An 18,250-nucleotide genomic window follows, 5' to 3' on the forward strand; every position below is an offset into this window, starting at 1 on the left:
GCTTCCCCACCCCCCCCATGTATTTACCCTGATAATCCCTCTGAACTAAGGGGCAATATATCATAGCCAATCAACCTAACCCACACATCTTTTGGGTAGATTATGTTTTGAAGGTTAGAGCATTGTTGTGCAAAATCTTTAGGTTTAGAAATTAAATCACTGTTTCCTGTTATTTTGTCTAAGGCATCCTTTATCTCCATTCCATAAAAAAAATTGATTGACAGAGATAATACATATTGTTACAAGGTAGTAAAAATATATGGAGCAGACAGTTTAAAATAAATTTCGAATATATTAGGACAAATAATTGATGAAATTTGTTGTTTAGTTCTGACCACATTTGTTTATTTTGACTCACAATAATACTTTATTCCAATGCATGTCTCTCTCACATTCCCAAAAGTTGTATTGATAAAGGGAAGGAATGCATGGCATTCATGCTCTGATATCGTGAAATCAGCCGTAATCCTTTCAAAACAAAGACTGATGAATCAAGTAAATGTCCTACTGTCTTATTATGACAGAAAATATTCAACTGTATTATCTATAGGCTTGCAAGGTCCTTTTGCAAGGATTAGGGCCACCGCTGTTAGATTCATACTGATACGATTGAGGGTTAAAGCACTGCGGCAAGTGCAAGTGAGCTTGTGTGATTTATGAATCACACAACACTAAACATCCAAGTGCCCCAATATAGCTGAGGTTACTGGCTGGTTAATGTCTATATTGAAGCCCAAGAGAAGACAGCATTTATCACCAACTAAGCCACTATTAATTCGAGGTCACGGCTTTCAGTCTGAAGAATACCCTTTCAACATTATAGCTGCTGATGAATGAGGTGCTGTGAGGATGTATCCATTGTGACAGTTTAACAGATCAGGACAGCTTCATCATCTACTTTCTGTCCTTTTTCACAATACCTGGAGGACCTTGAGAAGTTGGATGTATTTACATTGAACAAAATAGTGTTATAAAACCCATGTTTTATCTTGAAAATGACGTTATTTATTGTGTGGGTTGAAGCCACTGGAAAAGGAAAACGACTGAATAAACAGCATTTCAAATGAAATAACAGTAGCTTCTAAGGTGGTTCAACATTTGCATAGCTGTACCCTATAAATTTCAAAGCCATTAGAATGAAAGACAGACTGTCTAGATATAGCCAACCTGACTGTAGCAATGGATTTTTCCGTTACCCAAGATCAGTTAAAAGTTTTGTCATAATCTATGTTCACTTTAAGTCATAACACAGAGGCCATTTGGCCCATCAGTGCCATACCAGCTCTCTATAGAGCAATCCGATCAGTCTCATTCCCCAGCTTCATTCCTGTACTCCTGTAGGTTTATTTCCCTATAACAGCCAGACAATTTCTTTAAGAAATCATTAGTTGTCTTCCATAACATTTATTGGCAATGGATTACAGGTTATTACCACGTGCTGCATAAAACAACTTTTCCTCACAGCCCCTTTGCATTTTTGTCCAAAACCTTAAATCATTGTCCCATAGGCTAATGACAATGGCTTTCCTTATCCAACTTATGAAGATCTGTCATTCCCTATCACATTTCTATCAAATCTCCCCTGAATTTTCTTTGCACCTTGGAGAATAAATAAAATCAACTTCTCCAACTTAACTTTGGAGCTAAAATCATTCATTCCTGGAACCATTCTGGTAATTCTTTTCTGTACCCTCTCTTTGGTTAGTACTGCTGCCCCACAGCACCAGGGACATGGGTTCAATTCCTGCCTTGGCTCACTGTCAGTTCAGACTCTGCACATTCTCCCCATGTCTGCATGAGTTTCCTCCGGTGCTCAGGTTTCGTCCCACAGTCCAAAAGATGAGCTGGTTAGGTGCACTGACCATGCTAAATTCTCCCTCAGCATACCCGAAAAGGTGCCAGAGTGTGGTGACTAGGGGATTTTCACAGTAACTTCATTGCAGTGTTAGTGTAAGTCTACTTGTGATACTAATAAATAAACTTTCAAACATAGATCCTCGTATCCTTCCTAAAGTCTGGTGACCAGAGCTGGATTTAATACTCCAGTTTTGACCTAATCAGTTCTTTATGAGTATTCAACATTTTATTTTCATCTTAGTAATCAATTTTTATTACTTTGGTTTCTTATTTTTATTTATTATTTTTTCAATTATTTCATTTGTCCACCCCTCAAATCTTGCTTTCCATCTTGGGGCATCTGCCACTTCAGTTGCCCTTTGACACCCTGCACCTTTGTTCTGCCATTTACAAATTTTGATCTCATAAATGGACACTATTAGCATTGTTCCTAGCCTTTATCACCAATATTTACATTCTTTTTATCTGTCAATTACAGACCACCACCTCCCACCCTTACAGTATAAATGTCGTCCTATTTTTCTTGTTTCAGCTCTGACAAGGAATCATCTTGACTTAAAACATTAGCTCTATTCTCCTTCCGTAGATGTTATCAGATCTGCTGAGATTTTCCAGCATTTTCTGTTTTTTTTTCAGATTCCAGCAGCCACAGTATTTTGCTTTAGTTCTGCTCAATATCTCTATTTATGAAGCCTAAGGCTCCTTATATTTTGCTAACCTTGGATCCCTTTGCAATTCTTTAGAACTGTACCATTTAAATCTATATTGCCTCTCCCTACTCCTTCTGTCAAAATGCATTAACTCACATTTATGCTTAGTTTGTAACTGAAAATGTACAAAGGACTGTTTTTTGAAAGAGCTATATACGAAGCATTTGTCTTGCTGTCACCTTAAACCCGGGATGTTGATATTAAGGCACAATTTAAGGTGGAATTTTGTTAGAAGCACCACATCAAGAACCCTCTTTTTGATCATTATATCCAGTTTGTCTGTAACTGCAGATCCATATACCTCCATGCAGCAGTGAACTTTGCTAAGCAGACAGTCAAGCAGAACAGATTCTATTGATTTTACTTGCTGACATGCCAGTGCAGTCGTTCGAATATCAGGTACAACATAAACACGTTTGACATCAGATAGAAAAACTGGTCTTTGCATTAAAGCATTAAGTCACTTTCTTTAGCATCAATTCTTAATATCTGGGTTTTTCTCATCACAACCTGGGTTTGATTGGTCAGCTAATTTGAAGAGGGCTGAAAGTTTGGGTAGAGCTTACTGCAGCAGAGTGACATTTCTGGAATGATGTTGTTGGCATTCTGACGACAAAACCTTGACTGCCGGCAAAAGTGTGAGATCACCAGGAGATTTTCCTCTTCTACCCACAACGGACATTCCCTCGCAATGCCCTGCACTTCTTAACCAAATCATGCTCCACCATTCTCCCTGTAATTGTGGATAATAGAAACACAGAAAATAGGTGATTTGGCCCTTCGAGCCTGCACCACCATTCATAGGATCATAGATTCAATATGATCATGATTGATTATGCACTTTCATATCCCGCTCCCGCTTTCTCTCCATATCCCTTGATCCCTTTAACCACAAGGGCCATGTCCAGCTCTCTCTTGAATGTATCTAACGAACAGGCCCAACAGCCTTCTGTGGTAGAGAATACCATAGGTTTATAACTGAGTGAAGAAGTTTTTCCTCATCTCAGTCCTGAATGGCTTACCCCTTACTCTTAGACTGTAACCCCTAGTTCTGGACTTCCCCAACATTGGGAAAATTCTTCCCTCATCTAGCCTGTCCAGTGCCATCAGGATTTTATATGTTTCTATGTGATCCCCTCTCATTCGTCTAATTTCCAGTTAGAACAAGCCCAGTTGATCCAGTCACTCTTCATACGTTAGTCCTGCCATTCCAGGAGTCAGTCAAGTGAACGTTTGCTGGCTCCCTCCATAGTAAGGTTGTTCTTCCTCAAAGTAGGGGACCGAAACTCCATACAATACTCAAGGTGTGGCCTCACCAAGGCCCTGTATAACTGCAATAAGACATCCTTACTCCCATACTCAAATCCTCATGCTATGAAGGCCAGCATGCTGTTGTGCTTTGAAAACTAGTCAGTACATCACAAATTTTCCTTTGGTCTTCAATAATTCTTTTTCTTATCAATAGCCCCTGGGGTATTCCTATGTCCAGTGGAACAGAAGTTGAACAGGGATGCTTCCCCTGGCATGGACACTCCACATTTGTCACAATTTATTATACTTCCTCATTTATGAAGTGAGAGTCACCAGGGGATAAACCACCTGTCAAACTGGACACATCCCAAAGTGTGAGTATCTGCATGAATCCTGTTATGGCATATCCTCAGAAGGAATCAATTGTTTTGAGGAATCACTATGGGCAACGTCTTTGGATTCCTGCTGCATGTGGGAATGTCAAGACAGAGGATAAGACATGCATTAATTCTTGCAAGGTAAGAGATTTGCAACTTAGCATCTACCCCTGTTAAGCCCCATCAGGATCTTATATGTTTGAATAAGTCACCAGTCACTGGTTAGGTGCACTGACCAAAACAGGTGCCGGAATATGGCAACTAGGGGAATTTCACAGTAACTTCATTGCAGTGTTAATGTAAGCCTTACTTGTGACCAATAAATAAACTTTACTTCAGTCACTTTTCTAAACTCCAAAGAATACAGACCCGGAGTGTTTAGTCTCTCTTGATTGGGACATCTCTCTCTTTTTTAAAATTAATTTGTGGGACATATGCATCACTGGCAGGGCAGCATTTATTGCCCATCCTCATTGTCCTTGGTGCACAGTTAACAGTCAACCACATTGTTGTGGCTCTGGAGTTGGCCAGATGAGGTAAGGATGGCAGAATTCCTTCCATTAAGGACATTAAAAATTAGCCAAGTGAATCTCCTTTGGACTGCCTCCAATGTTATTATATCTTTTTTCAGGTAAGAGTACCAAAGCTGTACACAGTATTCCAATTGAGGCCTCACCTGTATAATTGCAACAAAATCTCCCTACTTTTAAACTCCAACCCCTTTGCAATAAAGGCCAAAATGCCATTTGTCTTCTTAACTACTTATTGGGCTTGCCTGCTAACTTTGTGATTCATCCACCAAAACACCAAGATCCCTCTGTATTTCAGTCACCTGCAGTCTCTCTTTTAGGTAATAATCTATATTTTGAGTCTTCCAACTGAAGTGCATGACCTCACACTTCTCCACATTGAACTCCATTTGCCAGGTTTTCGCTCACTCAATCTGTCTCTATCCCAGTGCAGAATCACAATATACTCATCACAACATACCTTCCAAATATTTTGTATCATTGGCAAATTTGGAAATGTTATATTCTATTCCTTCCTCCAAGTCATTAATGTAAATAATGAACAATTGTGGCCCTGCAGGAAACCAATAGTTACATCCTACCACTCTGAAAAGGACTCATTTATTCCAATTCAAATAAGTGTTTTCTTCCCACTCCAGCAATGTATAAAGCAATGTATCATTTGTGCAGTCTATGCTGCTGCAGCCCCTCTACTTCCTCACCTTTGTCAGTAGTGGCATTCTGAAGGCACAGTGGCACAGTTGTTAGCACTACAGACACAGTGACTGGGGCCCAGGTTCAATTCCAGCCTCAGGTCACTGTCTTGTGGAGTTTCTTTCACCCCATATCTGCTTGGGTTTCCTCTGGGTTTCCTCCCACCATCCAAAGATGTGCAGGTTAGATTGATTGGCCATGCTAAATTGACCCTAGTGCTATGGGATTAACAGAGTAAATGAAGGTTATGGGTGTAAGGCCTGGATGGGATTGTGGTAGGTACAGACTCAATGGGCCTGATTGGCCTCCTTTTATACTGTAGGGTCCTATGATTCTATGACTTGTTATCTAGCGATGGCAGGAACCCCTTGTGGATGGTTGTCTATCCGGGTAATGTATTAGCATGGATAGAGGATTGATTAACGAACAGAACGCAAAGAGTGGGGATAAATGGGTGTTTTTCTGGTTGGCAATCAGTGACTAGTGGTATGCCTCAGGGATCAGTGTTGGGACCACAATTGTTTACAATTTACATAGATGCTTTGGAGCTGGGGACCAAGCACGGTGTGTCAAAATTCACAGATGACACTAAGATGGGTGGCAGAGCAAAGTGTGCACAAAGAGCTGTGAATCTGTGGAATTCCCTACCCAGTGAAGCAGCTGAGGCTACCTCACTGAATGTTTTTAAGGCAGGGATAGATAAAGTTTTGAACAGTAAAGGAATTAAGGGTTATGGTGAGCAGGTGGGTAAATAGAACTGAGTCCGCAAAAAGATCAGCCATGATCTTACTGAATGGCGGAGCAGGTTCAAGGGGCCAGATGGCCTAGTCTTGCTCCTAGTCCTTATGTTCTTATGAGAGAATGCTCCCTTTCTCTACCAGGGATTTGGCATAGAGTGTGTTGCATATTGCAACCCTGTTCAATAAAATATTAAGATGATTCACAAGATCCTAGGTTGCCTATATTTTCTGCAGAACTGAGGAGCCTGTGTTCCATGTTTACATTCAATGCCTGAGTTTGCAACCTACCTTCCATTACTTGAAGGGACTACACCACAACTTTTGGCTGCACTTAAGCACCACGCTTCTGATCTTTAGCCATTGTTGCAGAGAAGGGTAGGTGGATCAAAAGACCTCCTTGCTTATGCTAGTGGGCTTGGTAAGAGTGTGCTAAACAGACCAGACAGAGGATGGTTGAGAATGTGATGGAATAGAACCTTATGCTGTACATTTTTATAAAATATATGTATATGTAGCAATTTCTAAAGTTCAAGACAGGATCTTGGCCAAGCAAAATCAGTAAAATGGCTGAACCTATGTATGTCTGTAACCCCAAAGCAAAAAGCAACCATTTCCCAATTTCAAGAAAACTCACACCTCTCGTTAACTTTGAGACATCACTAATGATCATTAGAGGACGGAACAGCCCAACTTCAAAAAAGGACTATGCAAAGGCAATTTGCATTTGATAACAAAGGTTTACCAGCAGGAAATAGATGGTCTGCTCAAACAAAAGACCCCTCAAACATTCCTCTCAACTCATAATAGCTGGAACCTAGAAGTAATTTGAGAATGCCAAGGCCTTGATGAAATTTCAAATTTTAGCACATTGAGATTCCTTCTAGAAATCCTTTCTTGGTATCACATGATATTGCAGTGTTCTCCCATCAACCACCCCCTGCCCCAACCCTACCTTCACATGCCTCAGAAGTATTATTGAGGCTCTTGTTTGTTTTGCAAAATAAACATTTTCTCATGTGCTGATCCAAAAGGCAAAGGAAAATCCAAGAGTATTATCCTCAAGAAACAAACCATTCAAACTGCATCATTTCCTGAAAAGCAACTAAAAAAAAGTAATAGTTTTAATATTTTTCTTTTGTAGACAGCTTATCTCAGTTACAAGTAAGCAAATATAAAAAGCATAAGGAGTATAAGAAATAAAAGCTAATAACTAGTATGATCTGCAAATTCATACATATTTCTAGAAGAACTTACTGGCTGTAGGAACAGATAGATGAACTATGACTGTTATCTTAACCTAGGGGTAAAGGGGTATAATGTAGCATCTTAAAGTTAATTTATTAGTGTCAAACGTAGGCCTTCATTAACAGTATAATGATGAAGTTACCGTGAAAATCCCCAAGTCAACTCACTCCTGTGCCTGTTTGGGTACATGGGGGAGAATTTATCATGATCTATGCAGCTAACCAGCACCTCTTTCAGACAGGAGGAAACTGGAGCACCTGGAGGAAAACCACACAGACACAGGGAGAAAATTCAGATTTTGCATCAGTAAATAGTCACATACAAAATGTCATCTAAAGCCTTCCTGTTCTTTATCGCTCTGCGACCCATTGGATAAACCTGCTCAGCAATTGAGGAGCCAAGTTCTTTTCATTTTATTCATTGACTGTGTCAGGTAACATAGTAACACAATTTATATGTGTAAAGCTTTGAGAGAAAGCAAATGAAGCCAATTTGGAACAGTTAATTAGCAGTGTTTTAAAAGCATCGAGCCAGTCAATACAGAGAAGGGCATTACCATTTTGCATGGTTGTTAAACATAACAAAGGCTTTAAACTGCATAGGTGACCTTCAGACATTCATCACAATGGTGATTATAATCACCAAGATTTCTGTGTATACGACTATATTTTTTAAATGCTATGCTTTTTCATGTTGAATTAATAGACACCATTACTGAAGAACAGATCAGAGTGGAAATAATTAGGCTTGTCTGATCACTCCTGGTATCTGAGTACTTTCATAAATAGGCCAAATGGACACAGACATGGTTTGGGAGGATGTAATTTGTGATTGAGCTGGTTTGGCCAACTTCAAGAAAATTGTTCTGAAAAAAACCAATGAACATAACTGCAATAAAATATTCAGACAACATGAAATAGGCAGCACATGGATCTTAACTCACATTCCATTAGGTCTCCAGTGGTTGTCTTACCTGTCTACTCAGAGATATAAGCTAGAATTGGAACTTGAGGGAAGAGAGAAGGTTGTCAGCAGTTAAGTCAAGTGGTTTACTCAACGAGTTCTGAATTTTTGGAACTCTGGATAACTTTTCGTCTGCTTATTCTGGTTTGGACATGAGAATTACAGGAAATAATTGAGTCCACTCAAACTTATGGAAAGATAATCCAATTTTATAAGGTTCATTTGAAATACACTAAAACATACAATGCAAACCTATATCTTTCTATGGGTGACTACCTGACACAAAACAATAAATAGTTTAAAATGTGAAGCTAGCAAAATATCTACAATCTGCCACAAGAGGCTAACTTCACATTGATTGTTGTTCTTTTGTGGCAGGGCAAGTTATTTCTTCCCAAGGTTGCAACATCAAAGTTTCTTTAACAGCTTCTTTTGACCTTAGTTTTAGGGAGGGATAAGATATGACAATGGCTTATAGTCCAATTAGTATTTGTTTTAGCCAAAAATGTCCAATTATGCATTGGGCATTTAATTGTTTGAATATGACCACCGTAACAATCTTTTTGTTTCAATAGTTGGATTACTTGTGGGTAGTTCCTTACCCTCAATTTTTGGCTGGACTCAGCTGTGTTGGCATTCTTCCAAATGAGTTTGTGCCTTTAATCATTATTAGTTAGTTGTTAGTGTCTGAAATGGTGAAAACTTGTTAATTCTTAAGGTATGTTAACACACTGCAAACACAGATATTTCATCTCTGAGCACAACGACTTAGTTCAACTAATAGTACAGCCTGGACAAACAAGATTACTGCAAAATGCTATAGTTCAGCAAATTTTAATGGAAACCACTGGTGTTCTTTTATAACTATCCTCAGTATCTCAAAGCACGATGGCAACCTGGTCAGGCCTAAACAAGGTTTTTTTTTAAGTCAAGTCATTATTGTCTTACAACTCCAAAGAGATGAGGATGTTCAATGCAGAAGTTGGTGGGTTACAAAGAGCAAAGAACAATACAGCACAGGAACAGGCCCTTCAGCCCTCCAAGCCTGCACTGCTCGCGCGCCTAATTAGACCACTCGTTTGTATCCCTCTATTCACAGTCTGTTCATGTGGTTACCTAGATAAGTCTTAAACAATCCCAGCATGTCTGCCTCTACCACCTTGCTTGGCAGTGCATTCCAGGCCCCCACCTCCCTCTGTGTAAAATACGCTCCCCTGACATCTGTGTTGAACCTTGCCCCCCACTCACCTTGAACTTGCGACCCCTTGTGTTTGTCACCTCTGACCTGGGAAAAAGCTTCCCACTGTTCACCCTATCTATGCCCTTCATAATTTTATATACTTCTATTAGGCTGCCTCTCATCCTCCGTCTTTCCAGGGAGAACAAGCCCAGTTTACCCAATCTCTCCTGATAGCTAAGACCCCCCATACCGGGCAACATCCTGGTAAACCTTTTCTGTACTCTGTCTAAAGCTGCCATGCCCTTCTGGTAGTGTGTGGCGACCAGAACTGGACGCAGTATTCCAAATGTGGCCTAACCAACATTCCATATAGCTGCAACTTCATATGCCAACTTTTATACATTATGCCCTATCTAATAAAGGCAAACATGCCATATGCCTTTTTCACCACCCTCTCCACTTGTGCTGCCACCTTTAAGGTTCTGTGGATTTGCACACACAGGTCCCTCTGTGTGTCTATAGTCCTGATAGTTCTGCCAATTATTGTATAGCTCCCCCCTACATTAGATCTACCGAAATGCATCACTTTGCATTTATCTGGATTAAATTCCATCTGCCATTTCTCCGCCCAATTTTCCAGCCTATCTATACCCTGCTGTATTCTCTGACAATGTTCATCACTATCCGCAACTCCAGCAATCTTTGTGTCGTCCGCAAACTTACTGATCACACCAGCCACATCTTCTTCCAAATCATTTATATGTACCACAAACAACAGAGGTCCCAGTACAGAACACCACTAGTCACAGACCTCCAACCGGAAAAAGATCCCTTCACTGCTACCTGCTGTCTTCTATGGCCAAGCCAATTCTCACCCATCTACCTAGCTCACCTTTTATCCCGTGAGATTTAACCTTTTGCACCAGCCTGCCATGAGGGACCTTGTCAAACACTTTACTAAAATCCATATAGAAGACATCCATGGCCCTTCCCTCATCAATCGTTTTTGTCACCGCCTCAAAAAACTCAACCAAATTTGTGAGGCATGACCTCCCTCATACAAAACCATGCTGTCTTTCACTAATGAGATTATTCATTCTAAATATGCATATATCTTATCTCTAAGAAACTTCTCCAACAATTTCCCTACCATGGACATCAAGCTCACCAGCCTATAATTACCCGGGTTATCCTTGCTACCCTTCCTAAATAACGGGACCACATTTGCTATCCTCCAATCCTCTGGGGCCTCACCTGTGTCCAGTAAAGAGACAAAGATTTCTGTTAGAAGCCCAGCAATTTCATCTCTTGTCTCCCTGAGCAGTCTAGGATAGTTGCCATCAGGCCTTGGGGATCTGTCTGTCTTAATGTTTCCTAAAAAACCTAACACTTCCTTCCTTGTAATTGAGATTTTTTCTAACGGGTCAACACATCCCTCTGAGACACTACCAAACAATGTGTCCCTCTCCTTTGTGAATACTGATGCAAAGTATTTGTTTAGGATCTCACCTATTTCCTTTGGTTCTAAGTGTAATTCCCCTCCTTTGTTCCCGAGAGGTCCAATTCTTTCCCTGACAACCCTCTTGTTCCTAACGTATGTATAAATGCCTTAGGATTCTCCTTAATCCTGTCTGCCAAGGACATTTCGTGACCCTTTTTGCCCTTCTAACTCTTTGTTTGAGTTCTTTTCTACTTTCTCTGTATTCCTCCAGTGCTCCATCTGTTTTTAGCTGCCTGGACCTTACATAGGCCTCTTTTTTCTTTTTCATTAGACCCCCAATTTCACTGATTATCCATAGCTCTCGAATCCTACCTTTCCTATCCTTCCTTTTTATAGGCACATGCCAGTCCTGCAGCCCTATCTACTGTTCCTTAAAAGACTCCCACATGCCAAATGTGGATTAACCTTCAAACAGCTTCTCCCAATCAACAGCCACCAAATCCTGCCTAATCCAGCTGTAGTTGGCCTTCCCCCAATTTAGCACCTTACCCATATGACAACATTTATCTTTTTCCATTACTATCCTACAGTTTACAGAATTGTGTTCACTATTTGCCATATGTTCTCCTACTGAAACTTTAATGACCTAACCGGGCTCATTCCCCAGTACTAGGTCCAGTATAGCCCCCTCTCTGGTTGGACTATCATCATATTGTTCCAAAGAACTTTCCTGTATGCACTTTATAAATTCCTCCCCATCCAGACCCCCAGCCCTAAGCAATTTCCAGTCTATACAAGGGAAATTAAAGTCTCCCAATACAACAATCCTATTTTTTCTGCACCTGTCCAGAATCTCCTGACATATCCATCCCTCAACTTCCAAGGTTATTGGACACTGAGGAAATTGAGGGCTATGGGGATAACTTGGGAAGGTGGAGTTGAAAGAGATGGTCTTGATGGATGGCAAAGAAAGCTCAAGGAGCCAGTGACCCACTCCTGCTCCTACATCTTATGTTCTTATTGTTCTAATTCCCATGGACAATTTTACACACTTAACCATCAGCCTAGCTGCTACTTAGGCAGGTAGGGTTAAAATAGCCCTAAATTGTACAATAAAAGAATGGCAGATTGTGGGAACGTATCGATTCAGTCAGGAAGAACAGACGGTTTTTACAGAGAATTTTAAGTGACGTATTACCCTATTTGTTGTAAATTCTTCATATTGGGCTTACATAACTGCAGTCAGTGTCCTTAGTTGTGGAGTCAGTTCAGTGTTTTCATAGATGAGATCTATCTTTAGTTATGCACTGGCTTTGAACTGTCTTTCATATGAGTTCAAACCAATAAATGCTGTGCTATTCCACATATTCCAGCGCCAGAGAGCATTTTTTCACTCTATGCACAGATTGCATAAATTTAGAGGCTTGGATATCTGTGAGAACTTCATAATTCTTCAGTGTAACTTTTCTTTGAATAAGTTACAATTAAAAGGGGCACATTTTGGAGCTTGATTCTATAGTCTTCTGTGGATCAAATTAAATATTCAGGAGAAGTATTCCTGCTGCAGCTATGAGCCTGCATATTACATTAATGTTTCCATCAGCCAAATACAGGCTATAATTCCAAATGTCAAGAAGAAGATGGAAACTGAGGGCTCTATTTTACCTTTGCGATTCTAAGTGCTGGGTGAACATGAACCTGGGAATGTTTCAGATCCGACGTTTAGACCTGTTCTGAGGCGCTGCCGTAACAGTCTGCCTCCAAAAATGTCAGCAATTCTGAATCGCGCTGCACAGGCCTGAGGGTGGGTTTTAACATGCCCGTAAACTTGCATCTCCAATCAGAGCCACCAACTGCGTATGTGCAAAAAAGAAATGCTGCCCCCCTGCCACATCCCTCCCAGGCCGGATAATGCCTCCTCCTGGCCCCCACAGACATTGCCCCACCTCCACAAAATTACTGACCTCTTTACCCCCATCATCCACCGATCTCAGGCAGACTGGCAGCTGACTCCCTTTCCCTCCCATCAATCTCAGACAGAGTGGCAGTGGACCTTCCCTCTGCTACATTGATCTCATGATGTGGGTATGCCGGCGTTGGACTGGCGTAAACACAGTAAAAAGTCTGACAACACCAGGTTTTAGTCCAACCTATTTATTTGATAATATTCTCACTAGCTTTCGAGGGGACAGCCTCTTCGTCAGGTGAATGGAGAGTTCTCTCCAACTCTCCATTCACCTGACGAAGAGGCTGTCCCCTCGAAAGCTAGTGAGAATATTATCAAATAAATAGGTTGGACTAAAACCTGGTGTTGTCAGACTTTTTACATTGATCTCAGGCAGAGTGGCAGAAAATCCCCCCCAACCTCATCTCAGGCAGAGAGATCCCCCCGACCCTCCTGTACCTGGCTACCATCTCCTCTGGACTCCGACGGCTGTGTGACACATCCCTCTCTCTCCTCTATCCTCAATCATTGAGGCACTGATCCGCAGCCACCCCCCCCTCCCCATCGGCACTCCTGCAAGTGCTCACTTGCCTTCCCCTCAATGCTAACAAGCATGGAACTTGCTGGAATGTTCTGCCAAACTGCCTGCAGCTGATCTGCCCTAACGAGGGGCAGCTGCATAAAAAACCCAAGAATGGACAGACAGGCAATGCAGGAAAAAATGACCACACGACCAGCCTCCCGATTTACTGGGGGTGGCCTTGGGAGGCTGAAGGATGCGTCAGAGGTGAGACACACTCTTCCCCCAGGGAGAATGCAGACCCAAGGGAGCTCATTGCAATGCAGCCTGGGAGACATTTGTGGCCTCAGTCAGTGCCAGGCCATGGCCCCCCAGAACAAAGAAGCAGTGCTGCAAGAAGGTCAGTGATCTCATCCATGCACCAACGGTGAGTGCTGAACCCCATCTAACATCTTCACCCAAGTTGCCCCCAGACCCTCCCATTCCCCACTACCTTGCATACATCCAGCTCCTGACCCCCAAGCGCTTCCTTCCTTTCCCACCACCCCCCAAGAGCCCCACTTGTGCTTGCCTCTAAGGGCAACCAACTGAAACTGTGCAGGAGTCACGCCATCATTTCTTTCATAGTTCTTCCTGTCTCCACAGGAAAAGACTGACCATAACACCCATGAGAAGGCAAAGACAGGGGGTGGTGAGCCAGACACCCAGATTCTCACCTCCTTTGAAGAGCCGGCACTGGAGCTGTCCAGGGAAGGGGAGATGTGGGCTGTCAGCAACAGCCATAGTCAGGCTGGAGTCAAGAACTGAGTACCTGTCAATCTTCCACTCAATTTGAGGCAACTTCTAAGCGGCATGGGTTTTGCGTGCGAGGGGTAAGTTTTAAAGGATATGTACGAGACATGTTTATTTTCACAGAGAGGCTGGTGGGTGCCTGGAACCCGCTGCTGGGGGAGGTCACAGAGGCAGATACGACAGTGACCTATAAGGGGTGTCTGTACAGCAAAGTGAATGGGATGGGAATAGAGGCATATGGTCCCTGGAAGGGTAGGGAATTACAATTCAGATTGGCAGGCTTGGAGGGCAGAAGGACCTGTTCCTGAGATGTAACTTTTGTGGTGCTTTATTCTATGTTCAATGGAGAAATGTGAATCACCTTTCTTGTGTCCTAGATTCCTCTCCCTCCCTTGCAATTAACCTTGTGTCCTTTCTTGTAGGGATAGACCTGGACACCCTGGGGCTGCCTGGCATCGTGGCCCCCACTGTGGTCACTGCCCAACTGGCTCCAGACAGCTCGGATGAGTCCTGAGAAGAAATGGGCGAAGTGATCTCCGAGGGTGCAACTTTTTGGCGTCAGCTTCCACCATGTAGTTTGCCATCCCAGATACTGACATGTCAGTGAGTCCAATTAGTGATGAGGCTTCTGGGTCAGTCTCTGGTGAGCACGACACAGCTGCTGATGTACATCGGATGGAGGAGGGAACATCCAAGGCCTCTGACATGCAGTAGCCTGCTGGAGGTGAGGAGTCAGCAGGCGCCAGGCTACATATTGGGCCTCTGAGATCACTTCTCCCTCAGCTGCTGGAGAAGCAGCAACAGAGCCAAGAATGCAGGAGGGGCTGGCAGCCACACCGCACTGGCTGCAAGGCTATTGGGAGGAGTCCCAAAGCTTTCAGGCTGACCAGCTATTGCCCATCTTTCATGGTTCTTGGGCCAAAACTGCAACAGTGGCATCCACGGTAGGAAGCCTTGGGCAGGGAATCCTTACCATGAGTGGTAGGATCCAAGCGATGGCTAAGTCACAGCAGACCACAACTAAGTCCCAGAGGGCTGTGGCCAAATCACAGCAGGCCACAGCTGAGGGACTGGACAGGCTTCGAGATTCAGAGGCCCATAGTTGAGAGGCTCAAACTTGCAAGAAACCTAGTAGGACAGCACTAAGACACAGCAGACTATGGCAGCATCCTTGAAAATGTGGCCCAGTCACAGAACATAAGAAATAGGAGCAGGAGTAGGCCATCTAGCCTGCCCCGCCATTCAATAAGATCATGGCTGATCTGAAGTGCATCAGTTCCACTTTCCCGCTTTCTCCCCATAACCTTTAATTCCCTTGTCTGTCAAAAACCTATCTACCCGTGACTTAAATATATTTAGCGAGGTAGCCTCCACCACTTCAACAGGCAGAGAATTCCAGAGATTCACCACCCTTTGAGTGAAGAAGTTCCTCCTCAACTCCATTCTAAACTGCACCCCCCCCACCTTTATCTTGAGGCTGTGCCCTCTAGTCCTGCTGCCCTTTCTGAGCGGGCTACCTCTACCCTATCCATCCCCTTCATTATCTTATACGTCTTCGTAAGATCCCCCCCTCATCCTTCTAAACTCCAACGAGTACAGACCCAGTCTATTTAGTCTCTCTTCATAGTCTAACCCCCTCATCTCCGGTATCAGCCTAGTGAACCACCTCTGCACTCCCTCCAAGGCCAATATATCCTTGCGCAAGTGCGGCGACCAAAACTGCACACAGTACTCCAACTGCGGCCTCACCAGTGCCCTGTACAGTTGCAGCAAGACCTCCCTGCTTTTACATTCTATCCCCCTCGCTATAAAGGCCAGCATCCCATTCCATTCCAGAGGGTCATGGCTGAGGGGCTGCAAAGTGTGGTTCAGTTTCAGAGGTCTCTTGCTGTGGCCATTGACTGGTGACCCCCAACTCAGGTGGCCATTGCCAAGGGCTCGACTGCCATGGGTAGGATGCAGGAGATAGGAGGACTTTGGGGTGGTGGGGGTGGAATCGAACCCACAGACACAGGCCCCTAGCTACTGAACCACCGGGTGATCAGGGCCTCCCTAGCCATCCTCACAAGCGTCATTCAAGCTGTCAGCCTCCAGCCCCTGGGTGGTGTTGTTCTCCTCCTCTTTCCTCCCCCTGTTGGGTGGCCTTCTCCCCAGCAATGCCCATAGGTCAGCCTCTGTGTTCTCCTCCTATAGGTCACCTCTCTGCTGCGTCATGTTCTGCAAGGCACAGCACACCACTATAATGCAGGAAGAGATCAGAGGCTGTCTTGTAGGGCCTCACCAGAGCGGTTCAGGCACCAGAATTGCATTTTGAGGAGCTCTGTGCACCTCTCTACTATTGCGGGGGTGTCTACATGAGCCTCATTATAGTGGGTTTTCACTTCAGTCACAAGCATTCGCACAACCATCATCAGCGGGTAATCCATATCACCCACGAGCCACCCCGCAGCCTGGGCTCCTCCTCAAATGCATCGGGATGTCTGAACTCCTGGCAATGAAGCTGTCATTCACAATGCCAGGGGTCTCACATTGACATACATAATGTTCATATTGTAGTCACACACCAGTTGGACATTCAGGGAGCGGAAACCCTTTTTGTTGATGAATGTCTGTGAATTCTGCAGTGAAGCCTTGAGGGCGACATGGGTGCAGTCGATGGCCCCCTGAACATTAGGCATCCCCGCAACAGCTGTGAACCCTGCAGCCCGGGTTCCTCATGAGCCTGGTCCAGTTTAAATTTAATGTCCTGCCCAGCCCGGGCATGCAGGGCTTCTGTGATCTGCTTGATACAGGTGTGCATAGTTGACTGGGAAATGTCACAAGCATCTCCACTAGGAGTCTGGAAGGAGTCAGTTGCAGTTAAGAACATAAGAACATAAGAAATAGGAGCAGGAGTAGGCCAACTAGCCCTTCGAGCCTGCCCCGACATTCAATAAGATCATGGCTGATCTGTCGTGGCTCAGTTCCACTTTCCCGCCCTCTCCCCATAACCCTTAATCCCCTCTCTCATCAAAAACCCATCAACCCGCGTCTTAAAAATATTTAGCGAGGCAGCCTCCACCACCTCAACGGGCAGAGAATTCCAGAGATTCACCACCCTTTGAGTGAAGAAGTTCCTCCTCAACTCCGTTCTAAACCGCCCCCCTTTATCTTGAGGCTGTGCCCCCTAGTCCTACTATCCTTTCTGAGCGGGAAGAGTCTCTCCACCTCTATCCTATCCATCCCATTCATCATCTTATACGTTCAGAGTGGTCGCCAATTTGACAGTCAAGAGTGGGTGCTCCCCCCAATTTCTAGGTGCCAGGTCCTGCAACAGGTGGCACAAGTGTTGCACTGTCTCCTTTCGGAGGCAGAGACGTTGATGACATCTGTTCAAATGACAATTGTGTCTGTGTCTGACATCTGTTCAAATGACAATTGTGCACAGAACTGCAGTAGTCTCTGCTCCCTCCTTCTCCTGGGTGAATGGTAGCCACCTCCTGCCTCTAGTGGTCGTCTCCCTGTACTTCTGCAAGTGGTAAGGCCCGGGCCTCCTGTGTCCACAATTTTTCCTCCTGCTGCTCCTCCTCAACTCCAGTAAAAACCAAAAGAACAACAAGGTCAATCAGCTGCATCGCAAAAGCCATCTCGTCACTTTGAAGAGGGTAGGGTTGGAAATGGAGAGGAACACATGTTGAAGTTAAGGAATGCTACTTGCCTCTAGCCCAGCAACAGCCATTGTCCATACAGCCCATCCCCCCAGCCTCGTGCTCCCCAGAATCACAGCTACTTGAAAAGTTGAGGGGCTGCAGCAGTGAAATTTGCAAGGGCTTTGTGCACATCCTTCAACTGGCAGAGTGCTGACTGCACTAGGACCCAGCAGCATCCACAAGACCCAAGGTCAGTGCTGAGACCTGTGTCCATGCTGCAAATCAGATATAGGACACCCTGCTGAGCAATGGCCCTCCCATCCTCCCCGCCCTCCCCATACACTCATGAGATCACACCGACCCAACAAACAAATCAG

This window comes from Carcharhinus amblyrhynchos, chromosome 4 (assembly GCF_965287045.1).
Source record: "Carcharhinus amblyrhynchos chromosome 4, sCarAmb.v2.hapA, whole genome shotgun sequence".
In the NCBI taxonomy this organism is placed as follows: Eukaryota; Metazoa; Chordata; class Chondrichthyes; order Carcharhiniformes; family Carcharhinidae; genus Carcharhinus; species Carcharhinus amblyrhynchos.